Here is a 12,225-nt window from a genome sequence, read left to right on the forward strand (position 1 = left end):
ACCCCTCCTCTGCGCAGACTCTCTGAGGGCTCCTGTCTCAGAGTAAAAGTGTCAGGCTTCTTGAGGGCCCCCACAGCCTACACCATCCAGCTCCCTCCCGACCCCAACCTGTCTCATCTCTTCCATGCTCCCCCTCCCTCTCTGCTCCTCCAACGCCCAAGCATTGCTTCAGCCTCCGTGGCTTTGCAACAGCCTTCCCTCTCTAGAAAGCCTCACAGCTCCCTTCCTCCTTTAGGTCTTTGCTCAAATGCTACCTTTTGAGTGAGGCCTTTCCTGGCAGCCCCATTTGGAATTGCAACCCCACTCTCTGGTACTCTTTATCAGCCTTCCCCACCTAATTTGTCTCCATAGCACTTTTTTTTTTCTTTCTAATATGCTATATATTTTTTTCTTTATTATTATTATTTTTAGATTATTTATTTATTTGGGAGAGTGAGCGAGAGAGGCTAAGAGGCAGACACTTAACCAACTGAGCCAGCGGGCGTCCCTGTTTTTCTTACTCAATTTGTTAGTGTTGGTCTCCTACCAATGGAGTGTCAGCTCCAGGAGGGCGGGGACTTTCGTCTGATTCGCTCACAGCTGTATCCCTAGTTCCTAAAGTAGCACCTGACACATAGCAGATAGTCAATCACTATTTGTTGAATGGACAAGACGGGACTAATGACGGAGCCCCTGTGGCATCTATTGTCCTTTTCTAGACCAATGTGGATTTATTAAGCAACATCGTTGACCTGTGGCCTTCTAATATATCACATAATTTACTTATTTGTTCTGGATTTCATTCACTGTCGGTCTCCTCCTGTAGAATGTAAGCTCCATGAATGTTTGTTGAATGAATGGAGAACCATTTTTCCAGCTACTGACCCATAAAGCTACTTGAGGATCATGGCTCTATTTCTCCATCTTGACCATCAAAGCATCTGAGAGATGTTATCAAGAACTTTGTGAAGTTCCTGCACTTCCCACAATTTCTGCATCTACCAGTATCCAACCCTCTTGGGAGTCAGAAAATCCATTAGTCAGAAATATTCTTTTTTTTTTCTTAAGACTTTATTTATTTATTTGACAGAGAGAGATACAGCAAGAGAGGGAACCCAAGCAGGGGGAGTGAGGGAGGGTGAAGCAGGCTCCCTACAGACAGGGAACCTGATGTGGGGCTTGATCCCGGGACCCTGGGATCATGACCTGAGCTAAAGGCAGACACTCAACGACTGAGCCACCCAGGCGCCCCCATTAGTCGGAAATCTTAATAAGAGAAACGCATATTAAAACTAGAGATTCCGTCTATCTGACGGCCCAGCACCAATAAGACCTGAAAGTTGGAAAACACAGAGTTCACCCAAATATAGGGAAACAGACCCTCTCGTATATGAAGATGGGGACATGAATCCGCACAGCTTCTGTGGAGTTGGACAATTTGACAATATCTATCCAAATCAAATGTGCGTAAATTCTCTGCTCGGCAACTCCCTCTCTGAGTATTTATTCTATAGAAATGCATACATATCGCATATGTCAAACATGCAGAAAGTGATATGTATGCAAAGTTATTCATTGTAGACATGACAATGAGAGAGAAGGCCTGGCGGCTGTAGGGGGCCGGTGGGATAAATGACAGGGCGTCCTACTATGGTACTCCCAGGCTGTCGAAAGAACAGGCAGCCCCACTTGCACTGTTGCGTAAAAATCTCCGCAATCTACTGTTAGAGGAAGAGAAACTTCGATAAAATGTGGCAAGTGAAATATGCCACATTTGCCCTTTTTAAAGAGTAGGTAGATGGGTGCGTCATATACATGAGCAGTGGTAATACTGGAGGCCTTTGAGGAGCGCAGCTGGGGGGCTAGCAGACAGCGGGGAGAGGGGGACTCTGCTCTGTATACTTCTTGGTGCTTTTTGAATCTTATTCTGTGGGTATTTCTTATCTACTTCGCAACACTCTTGTTTTTAATTGGTCTGACACGCTAGTCACGGAGAGCCCCTGCTGGGTCCCTGACACCACCCGGCCACCTCCCTTTCTAAGTGCTCATGAACCATCCCTGTCCCAGTCTGCAAGGATCCTGGCCCAGAACGGCCCTCAGCTGTGAAGTTATAGATTCCAAACCTCTCTTTTTGAAACTCAGAGCCACATTTCCCCTGCACCCAGCCCCGTGCTCTGAGCTTTCTCAGAGGGGAGCAAGAAGACCCAGCAGTCTTATCCAGAAGATTCCCTTGTGCCTGAAATGTTTTACGGTGAGAGCCCCCCTGCATACCCCAGGAGCAGCTGCTGGGAAGGGCTTCTCTTTCTTCTCCCAATGTGGCCTTGTCTCTGGTCTCTGTCAGAGGGACCCCGACAACACAGCCCGAGGAACACCCCCTTTCTCTACTCCCCATTGCTTAGGCCTGGCCTTGGCCAGGTCTCCACGGGCTCTTCAGTTGCTCCTGGTATCTCACAAAGTTCTGCCTATTTTTGTCTTCCAGGCACTGTGTTCACAGGCTCATGGCCCCGTCTCGGATTTGCCCTTCCCTTCTTTGCTCGAGCCTTCCTAAAACAGCAACGCAGCGCTGAGCTGCCATGCCGCCCACTGATCTTAGCCGCCGCTCCTCTTTCTTCAGCACTGGGACATAGACTACCCTGCGTGTGATTGCACAGTCTGATGTACATTTTGGGGAGCTTCCCAGCCCTCTTGAGACATCTGTCCCTCCAGAGATTCGTGCCATGGAATCCTTCCTATCTTGTCGCTGAGATATTGGCAGGCAGATTTGGAAAATCTTACTACAGGCCCTTAGCAGCTCTTGTCTGGATGGGGCAGGAACCTCCCTGCTTCCGCCTGAGCTTCTCCCAGCCTCTCCCATCCATTCGCAGTGCCCCAACTTTCTTAAAATCCCAGCTCACCAGGCCCCTCCTCTGCCGAAAGCCATTCAAGACCCTACAGGATAGAATCCAAGTAAGCAGCCGGACTTGCAAAGCCCACTACGGTCTGGTTTCTTGTCACATCTCCACCTGCATCCACCTCTACCTCTCTGACTTCTTTCTTTCTTTTTTTTTTTTTTTTTAAGATTATTTATTTATTTATTTGACAGAGAGAGATCACAAGTAGGCAGAGAGGCAGGCAGAGAGAGAGAGGAGGAAACAGGCTCCCTGCTGAGCAGAGAGCCCGATGCGGGACTCGATCTCAGGACCCTGAGATCATGACCTGAGCCGAAGGCAGCGGCTTAACCCACTGAGCCACCCAGGCGCCCTCTGACTTCTTTCTTGAACTTAATATCTAACTGTGCACACATGCCTGTGCTTCTCCTCCGGCTATTCCATCCACCTAGGTTCCCCTTCCGACTGGTCTTGATAGATGTGCCCCAGACCTCGCTCAGGGATCACCTTTTCCAGCACCACTGCCCCCCCACCCCCTGCTAACTCTGCAGGGGGCTAACTCTGCCCCTCTGGTTTCTCTCTGCATCCCTGGCCTGATCTTAGCTCTTAATGCATGTAGAAAACACTGTTCCTTCTACCTAATGGCCCAGCACTTCCTCCAGAACCCCCACCTTTCAGGTGGCAATGGATCCAGGCCCCAGGAATGAACCAAGGCTCATCTAAGATGTCACGAGCATCCTGTCCGCCCTCCCCCACCCCCAATGCCTGACCCTCACTTTCCCGGTCTCCCTTGCAGCGTTGCCTTTCAGTCCTGGCCAATGAGACATGAAAGGTCCTTTTCTGTGGAGTTTCTGGGAAATACTTTTCTTCCCTGATAAAAATGCAGCCTCATTTTCTCCTGGGCCTTTTTGTTTCCTGCCTTGAATATAATTATAGGAGGCGCTGCAGCCACCATCTTGCAACCCTGAGGTAACACGCATGTGGACAATAAGTTCACGGGTTGAGGAGAGCAGAGCAGAAAGACAGAAAAAGCCTGAGCTTCTGATAACATCACTGAGCTCTTTCACCAAACCTGGAGCCATAGTATGTCCTAGAAAATGCTCTTGTTGGAGTTCTCCATGGCCATATGATAGGCTCTTGAGGACAGGAATAGTGCCTTAGGCCTCTTGATGTTCCCAGAATGTGTTCCTAACACAATGACTCAGGAAATGACGGTTCAAGTGAGTTGGACCGAAGTCCCTTCCCTGACAGTTCTGAATAAGGGGACAGGTTCACTTTTATCCCACATGTCTCAGATCACGGCCATTCTTTCCACCAATCCTTCTTCCTTCATTCTCTTCCCCCAATCGTCTGAGACATGAAATGGTCTCCAGCACCAGGCAGAAACGAGCCAGATGCCTGGCAAGTCTTCACAGTTGAGGGGCCCATGCACTGGGTCCTGCCCTGGGCCAGGGGGACTCCATGGGTCAAGAAAACACCACCTCCATCCTCTCCCTGTCCCCGTGGGTAAGGGCACAGGACACACACTGTCAGCTTAGACCAGGCCTCCAGACCCGGATCCTGACTGCTTTCAGGGCATCTCCTCTTTGCTGTCTTCAGGAAAAGAAGTTCTTCAAAGGCAGAAGCCTGGCCTTCAAGATGGACCCCAGCCTCCGAAAGTGTAGACACACAAAGAGGGCACTGCCTCCGCCATCCCTGACTGCACTGCCCGCTGCCCCTCCCAGGGCCTGGCTCAGGAAAATCCGAAATTCCAGAATGAACTGCCAGCCCTGTGCCTCTGTCTGGCTCTTTATTAGTGGACTCAATGATTTGAGTTACGAAACATCCTTTTTTTTTTTTTGAACCTTTTTTTCCCCATATACCCACTTTTCTTTATTATTGTCTTTTTTATTCTTCTTTCTTTATTTATTTATTTGATTTCTTTTCAGTGTACCAGAATTGATTGTTTATGTACCACACCCAGTGCTCCATGCAATGTGTGCCCTCCATAATACCCACCACCAGGCTCCCCCAACCTCCCACCCCCCGCCTCTTCAAAACCCTCAGGTTGTTTTTCAGAGTCCATAGTCTCTCATGGTTCGTCTCCCCTTCCAATTTCCCCCAACTCCCTTCTCGAAACGTACTTTTTAAACCTAATTGATGCTGGGCGCCTGGGTGGCTCAGTGGATTAAGCTTCTTCCTTCGGCTCAGGTCATGATCTCAGGGTCCTGGGATCGAGTCCCACATTGGGGGGGGGGGTGTCTCTGCTCAGCAGGAAGCTTGCTTCCCCCTCTCTCTCTGCCTGCCTCTCTGCCTACTTGTGATCTCTGTCAAATAAACAAATAAAATCTTAAAACAAACAAACCTAATTGATGCTGAGCACTTAAACTACTGATAGCATTTCATGTTGATTCCCAAGGGCTCCAACTACCTGTACTAAATATTGAACACAGACTCAGTCTTCTGGTAACATATGACAGAGAGCGTCACGCCGCAGCCGCGCACTCTGCTTTGCCCACATTCTCAGCAGGTAACTCACCTGGCCTGGGGCTCCATTTGCTACCCCTCCGCTCTCTCCGAGAAGCCTGCAGATCGATGCCCACCATCCACCCCAGGGGGGATCAGCAACATGCCCACCACTTTGGCTCCCACAGCCCAACCCCAGAGGGGCCTCAGAGCCACTGTGTTTGTCCTCAGACCTGTTTGTCAGTGGCTCTTGTTAGTCATTGCACAATTTAGTCGACTCCGGCTTAACACAATGAAGTATGACTGTGAGAAGAAAGTTTTCCTGTTTTCTTAAAAATCCAAGTTGAATGTTTGGAAGAGTCCCGTAACAGCAAACCACTGAAAACACGGCCATTGAGTTGGAGGTGTAAAAGGCAAACCGCAAAGAGTGGGGCCAGCAGGCCACGTGGTTGTGGTTGCTCAAAATCTGGAAGAATCCTCCCCTTGATTAGTTCTTAAGAGATGTGATGTTCTCCCTGTACTTTAAACCAAAACTAGAACCCAGAGAAGACAGCGTGTCACAGGATGGTTTGTACGAGAGAAAACATTCAGGGCTCAGGAGGGGCTGGGCCCAGAGGAGGCCTCAGTCATGTATCAAAAGGCTGGCAAATATGAGCGCATCCATTGGTCTCCAGTTAAAATGAGCTATTCGCCCCGTGCATGTCTATGAGCCCTGTGCTAACCAGCCGATTGCAAGTCCTGATGGAGAGAGGTGTTAGGAGGGCTTCCCAGTGCCAAGCGTAAACCCTACAGCAGAGGACTTATCACTCTGAGCCTCCGTGTCCTCATGGGTGATATCCGACCCACTTCAGAAGGCTAGGAAGATTAACTGGGACGGTGAAGTGGTTAGCCTAGTGCCCAGCACATAGGAAGCACTCCGATCACCAGCCAACCAATTAAACAAGTGAGAAATCTCGGACCTGCTCCTCATGGATCCCTCTCCCACCCCTCCCAATGCCACTCCAGTGACCCCGGAAACCCCATGCGGGCTGCTGCTGAAAACCTCTTGACGAGGTCCTAGGGGGCACCCTCCTCTCTCACAGGAGGACAGTCCACACATCTCTCCCCACCTCAGATTCCATCCTCTTCCAGCAACAAGAAGGGTGTTTTTATTTATTTATTTAAAGATTTTACTTATTTATTTGACAGAGAGAGAGATCACAAGTAGGCAGAGAGGCAGGCAGAGAGAGAGGAAGGGAAGCAGGCTCCCTGCTGAGCAGAGAGCCCGATGCGGGGCTTGAACCCAGGACCCTGGGATCATAACCTGAGCCAAAGGCAGAGGCTTTAACCCACTGAGCCACCCAGGCACCCAAGAGGGGTGTTTTTAAAATGCAAATCTGATCACATCACTCCTTTGCAACGTTCCAGGCTCCTTCCAATAGCTGAGAAGGCACTCTGCACATATGTGCAGGCCCTCGTGTACGCACACGCGCGCAAGCACAGAGAGCACTCCGGCCACACCAGCCACCTGTCAGCTCCTCAGAAATGCACTCTGCCCCCTCCTGCCTCAGGACCTTTGTACATACTGCCTGTACCTAGAACAGTACTTACCTCTTCTCAACCTGGTAAATGCTCCTCACCCTTCAGGCCTCTACTTACATGCCACATTCTTGGGAATACTTTCTCTTTCACTTCTTTAAAAAAATGTTTATTCAGCACCTTCTACGTGCCAGGCTTGTTCTCACTATTGGGGATACAACATGACCATGACAGACAAGAATCCCTGCCCTCATAAAGATGATATTCTAGTGTGAAAGAAAGATAATAAACAATCAGATAAATAATATTTTCAGGCAGTGGTGATAAAGGAATCTGATCAAAAACAAGATTCATTTTATTGCCAGAAGAAATAAAGGGTTAGAAAAAAAATGATTTATATTTTTTTATTTGTTTAAGAAAAAATTAAGTTTCACCAGTATATGGAAGGCATTTTTTTGATATATGTCAAACATGTGACACAGAATACACATACATGTATTTGCCTAGAGTAATATACCAATTTGCATTAAAATTTAGTTCTAGAATGTTGTTTTCTGTTGGTGTAGTTTTGAGAAGGTGAGTCTGGTGCGTTCCACGACTCAACAGGTAAAATCCAATACGATGGCATTGCTTCTGTGTATACACACACGAACACACGATACCTGGAAACCAGCTTGCAGAGCCCGTCACAGGTGGCAGACTCACATGTGTACATACGCAAAGATATTATTAACATCACACACACACACACACACACACACACACACACAGAGTGATGAACACAGAAACCAGGGTCAGGGTGTGAGCACTCCCCCCCACAAAAGCTGGTGCTCCCACCGGAGGTATGATTGCTGAGAGAGATGAGTTCCTCTTCTCTTAAGATGTCATCATTCAGATGATAAGCAGCAGCTGGGGTGGCAAGTGGAGGCCCTAAATCCCCCCCCCCCAACAGTTACCCAGCAACCTGACCCCTGGCAAAGGCTGAGGTTAAATTAAAATAAAGAGAGATCAAGGTACATTGTAATTTTGTGGTCACTCTTTTCCCTGGCCTGCACGCAGCCCCCAAGCCCAGTGGCACATTCACAACCCACCCCATCACTGACAGAGCCCACCTCACCCACAACACGCACACACACAGTCCCCACACCTCATGTGATCCCCTCATGGATCCCCCCTGCACTCGCACCCACAAATCACACACTCCTACATCAGCCCATCTCGCACGGCACACAGAAACACAAGGCAGCCACCAGACCTCCCTCCCCCACCCACACATATCCAGTGCCCCTGCCCTGCTCTCTTTCTCCTCACCACTGCCTGCAAGAGGTGACTCACTGCTCTTACACCCAGAGCCAGCCATGCAGGGCAAAGTGGTACCCCCACCCTAGCCCCAAGCCAACATCCAAGTCTCCCCACTGTCCGCTGGCACCTGACCTTGCTGCCGCACTGCCCATAAATACCCAAAGAAAGGCCAAAGTCTTTGGGGACAAGGTCTCTCCTAAGTGGGGCGGGGCAAGTCATAGGATCTGAGGTGACATCAGAGTTCTTGGGACATCAAGAACACAGGGAGGGTTGAACCCTGGGCAGAGCACAGAGCTGACCACCCAGGTCCCTGTGTGCCTGGGACCCATGGGCACAGCTGGTCATGGCAACAATGTCCACGAATAGAGGATAGTGGGGGGGTCCACAGAGGAGAGATCCAGGGAAGTCCCCAGGGAAGGATCAGGAATGATCCTTCAAGCCTCACTCCAAGCCTTGGCTCCAGGGGGCCTCTGGGAGTAATAATGCCTAGGAGATCATCAGGAAAGTCATATCAGAGAGCATCTGGAAGGAGACATGGCCAGGACCCTCTCCAAATGCCAAAGGGTCTTCTCTTCTCTCTGATCCCCTGGTTCCAAGGGAGAACCAGGCAGCCAACAAGCTAGAAGGAAAACAGGCACAGAATGGTCCAGGCCTTCCTGGGGGAGGAAACCAGCACTGAGATTCTATGATTCAGTGACCTGGCACAGGGGAACACAGGGGAGGAAGAAAAGGAAGAGTGGCTGCCTTCCTCCAGCCCCAGCCTCTCCTGACCTGCCACCCCAGGCACACAGCCCCTGTCCCAGCCCAGCCTCAGGATCCCTTTACTAACGGCTAAGAACCAGCGGTTTACCTCCCCTCGCAGGGCGGGGGGGTGGGGGCCGGGGAAGACCAAGAACCAACCATGAAGCAGATCGATAGAGAACAGGGCAAAACAGGCCAGGGAACTGCCAGGAGAAACTAAGGGCGGAGTAAGGAAAGACTGCCTGGTTGACAAAAGACACTAAAATCCAATTAACAAATAGTGACTGAGTACCAGGTCTGCACTGGGCACTGGGCTAGAGCCGCCAAGATGTAGGGAATGTGTTCTCTGACCTCAAAGAGCTGAGACTATAATAAAGTAATAATAATAACAGCCAGGACCTGTATCATCTTGGTGATATGTTAAGTCTTGTTTTATGAGTCATCTGATTCTCATAACCAGCCTTCTAAGCTAGAAACTGTTATGCCTCCTGTTTCAAAGATGGCAAAGAAACTGGGGCATAGAAGGGTTAAGCAACCTGCCCAAGACTGTACCGCCAAGAAGAGGATCTGAACGAGGCATTCTGGCTCCAGAGTCTGTGCTCTCCTCCATCTTGTCTTCCCCCCATGGACAGCCATCTCACACCCATTCTCCACAGCACCGGAAGCACCCCATCTCTCCCACCACGCTACCCCCAGCCCAAATCATGGGTCATTACAGATCATCTTCCTTTCACCAAACACACACATAGAGCACCTGCTATTTGCGGGTCCTGTGCTGGTATTGGTCATGTGTCCCTCAACCAGGCCAGGGCCTGACTCCTAGGGGGCTCTGTGGTTGGTGGGTGAGGCCAGCCAGGTGGTCCCACTGTCAATGCAGGGAGACAGCCCTAGACGTGACTCTGGAAACTCAGGTGAAGTAGCCAGCCCCAAGCATGGCAACATCAGGAAGAAGGGTCATTCGTGAAACTTAGAATCTTCTCTGCATCTGGACACCTGGCTGTCTCAGTAGAGCATGCGGCTCTTGATCTCGGGGTGAGTTCAAGTGTTGCACTGCATATGGAGATTGCTTTAAAAAACAAATTTTAAAGAATCCTTGGTGCATCAAAAGATTCTATCAACAGAGTAAAAAGGCCACCCCCCAAATGGGAGAAAATATTTACAAATCATATATCTGATACCCGATAAGAGATTAATACCTGGAATGTGTAGAGCACTCCCAAAACTCAACGAAGAAAATACCCAATTCAAAAACAGGCAAAGAACTTAAAGAGACGACATACAGATGGCCAATAAACACATGAAAAGACGCTCAACTCCACTCCTCATCAGAGAAATGCAAATCAAAAGTAGAATAAGAGACACCTGAGTGGCTCAGTGGGTTAAGTCTCTGCCTTCAGCCCAGGTCATGATCTCAGAGACCTGGGATCGAGCCCCCCGTCGGGCTCTCTGCTCAGCAGGGAGCCTGCTTCCCCCTCTCTCTCTGCCTGCCTCTCTGCCTACTTGTGATCTCTCTGTCAAATAAGTAAATAAAATCTTAAAAAAAAAAAAAAAACAACAACGTAGAATGAGGTATGCCCTTACACCCATCCAGATGGCCACCATCAAACAACCTGAGAATCACAAGTGCTGACTAGGATGTGGAGAAATTGACACTTGGCGGGAACAGAAGATGGTGCAGTCTTTGTGGAAAACAGTTTGGTGCCTCCTCAAAATATGAAAAATGGACTTACCATATGATCCAGCAACTTCGTTTCTGGGCATATGACCCCCAAAGAATTGAAGGTAGGGTTTGAAAAAGGTATGCACAACCTGCGTTCATAGGGAGGACGTGGCGAACATTATTCACACTGGCTACAACGCGGAAGCAATCCAAGGGCCTCTCAGCTGATGAATGGATCAGCCTGAGGTGGTCTATACAAACTATGGAGTATCATTCACCCTTCAAAAGGGAGGAAACTCTACCATTACGCCACAACATGGACGAACCTTGAAGACGTTTTGCTAAGTCCAATAAGCCAGCCACATAACGATGGACACTCCACTGTGAGCTACCTAGAGTAGCCCAATTCACTGAGACAGGAAGTACACGGCGGCCGCCAGGGGCTGGGGTCAGCCGGGGAAAGGGAGTCCGGGAGTCCGTGCCTCATGGGTACAGAGCTGCAGCTGGAAAAGATGAAAAAGCTCTAGAGAAGGATGGTGGGATGCTTGCACAACAATAGGAATGTACTTAATGTCACTGAACTGTGCCCTTTAAAGTGGTTGAGGCAGTAAATTTTATGTTAAGTGCGCTTTACCACAATAAACAAAAATTAAGTAAAAGAATTAGAGGCAAAGTGTAACTCCAAAGCGAGCGAGCCTGAACAGAGAAAGTTCTTTGAGGGAGGGCTGGAGAAGCAGTGTAGTGGGAAGCCGTGTGAGGCCCAGGCTGAGGAGGGCTGGTCGCCCACCAGGGCTCTCTAGGCTTCGGTCACAGAACTTCCTCGCTCCAGGGCTCAGTGTCTTCGTCTATCTAGTGGGATTAATAAAACTTTCTCTGCCAAAACCCTAAAAAATTGTGTGTGCAAAGGGCTTGAGGAAGGATAAGCTGCCAGCCTGTGGTCTTTGAGCCAAATGATAATAGTTAAAAGCCACAGGCAGGAATCTGGGGGAAATCATTAGATTTCAATGCCTGCAAAAAGACAAAAGTCATGAATTGCTCTGTGAACCATGAGTAGGAATGGAGAGTGAACTTGAGTAAAGCCTTCACAGAAAGAGGGACACTCCTGTCCATGGCAGTCTCTCCTGTGAGGTCATCTTGTCCATCCCTCTGCCTCTTCTGGGCCTGTGCTACTGGACAAGCCCCCTCAGGGCCCCCAGGCCCTCCCGTAGGGAACCCCCAGATGCCACAGCCACTCGCAGCCACAGAGCCCAAGGCAGTAACAGACAATGCAACATGGCCAAGCTTGAGGCCACGAGATTGCTGCTGTTTCCCACCCTGGCTCGCACACACTGACATCTGGGACTAGTGTGACCCCATCCTGCTCTTCCTGCGGATTTGTCCTTTTGTGACCGGAGTAGCGCACTTAGCAAAATGTCCTCCAGTTTGATCTACGTTGTGGTGTCTGGTAGAATTTCCTTCCTTTGGAGGGCTGAATAGTCCTCCATTGTATGCACAGACCAAATTTTGCTTATTCCTTCATCCATTCCCAGGCTGGCTAGGGCAAATCATGAAAGCCTTCTGGAGCCTTGACTGAGCCAGTGTGCTGGAGAAACAGCCGGGCCGCAGCCCATCACCCTCTGTGGTAAAAAACACAAACCTTTGATACAACCCAGACCAGGGGTTGAGTCCTGCTCTGCCCCTGCCATGTGTGTGATCTCAGGCAGTTACATAAGC

This window comes from Mustela nigripes, chromosome 5 (assembly GCF_022355385.1).
Source record: "Mustela nigripes isolate SB6536 chromosome 5, MUSNIG.SB6536, whole genome shotgun sequence".
NCBI classification, from domain to species: domain Eukaryota; kingdom Metazoa; phylum Chordata; class Mammalia; order Carnivora; family Mustelidae; genus Mustela; species Mustela nigripes.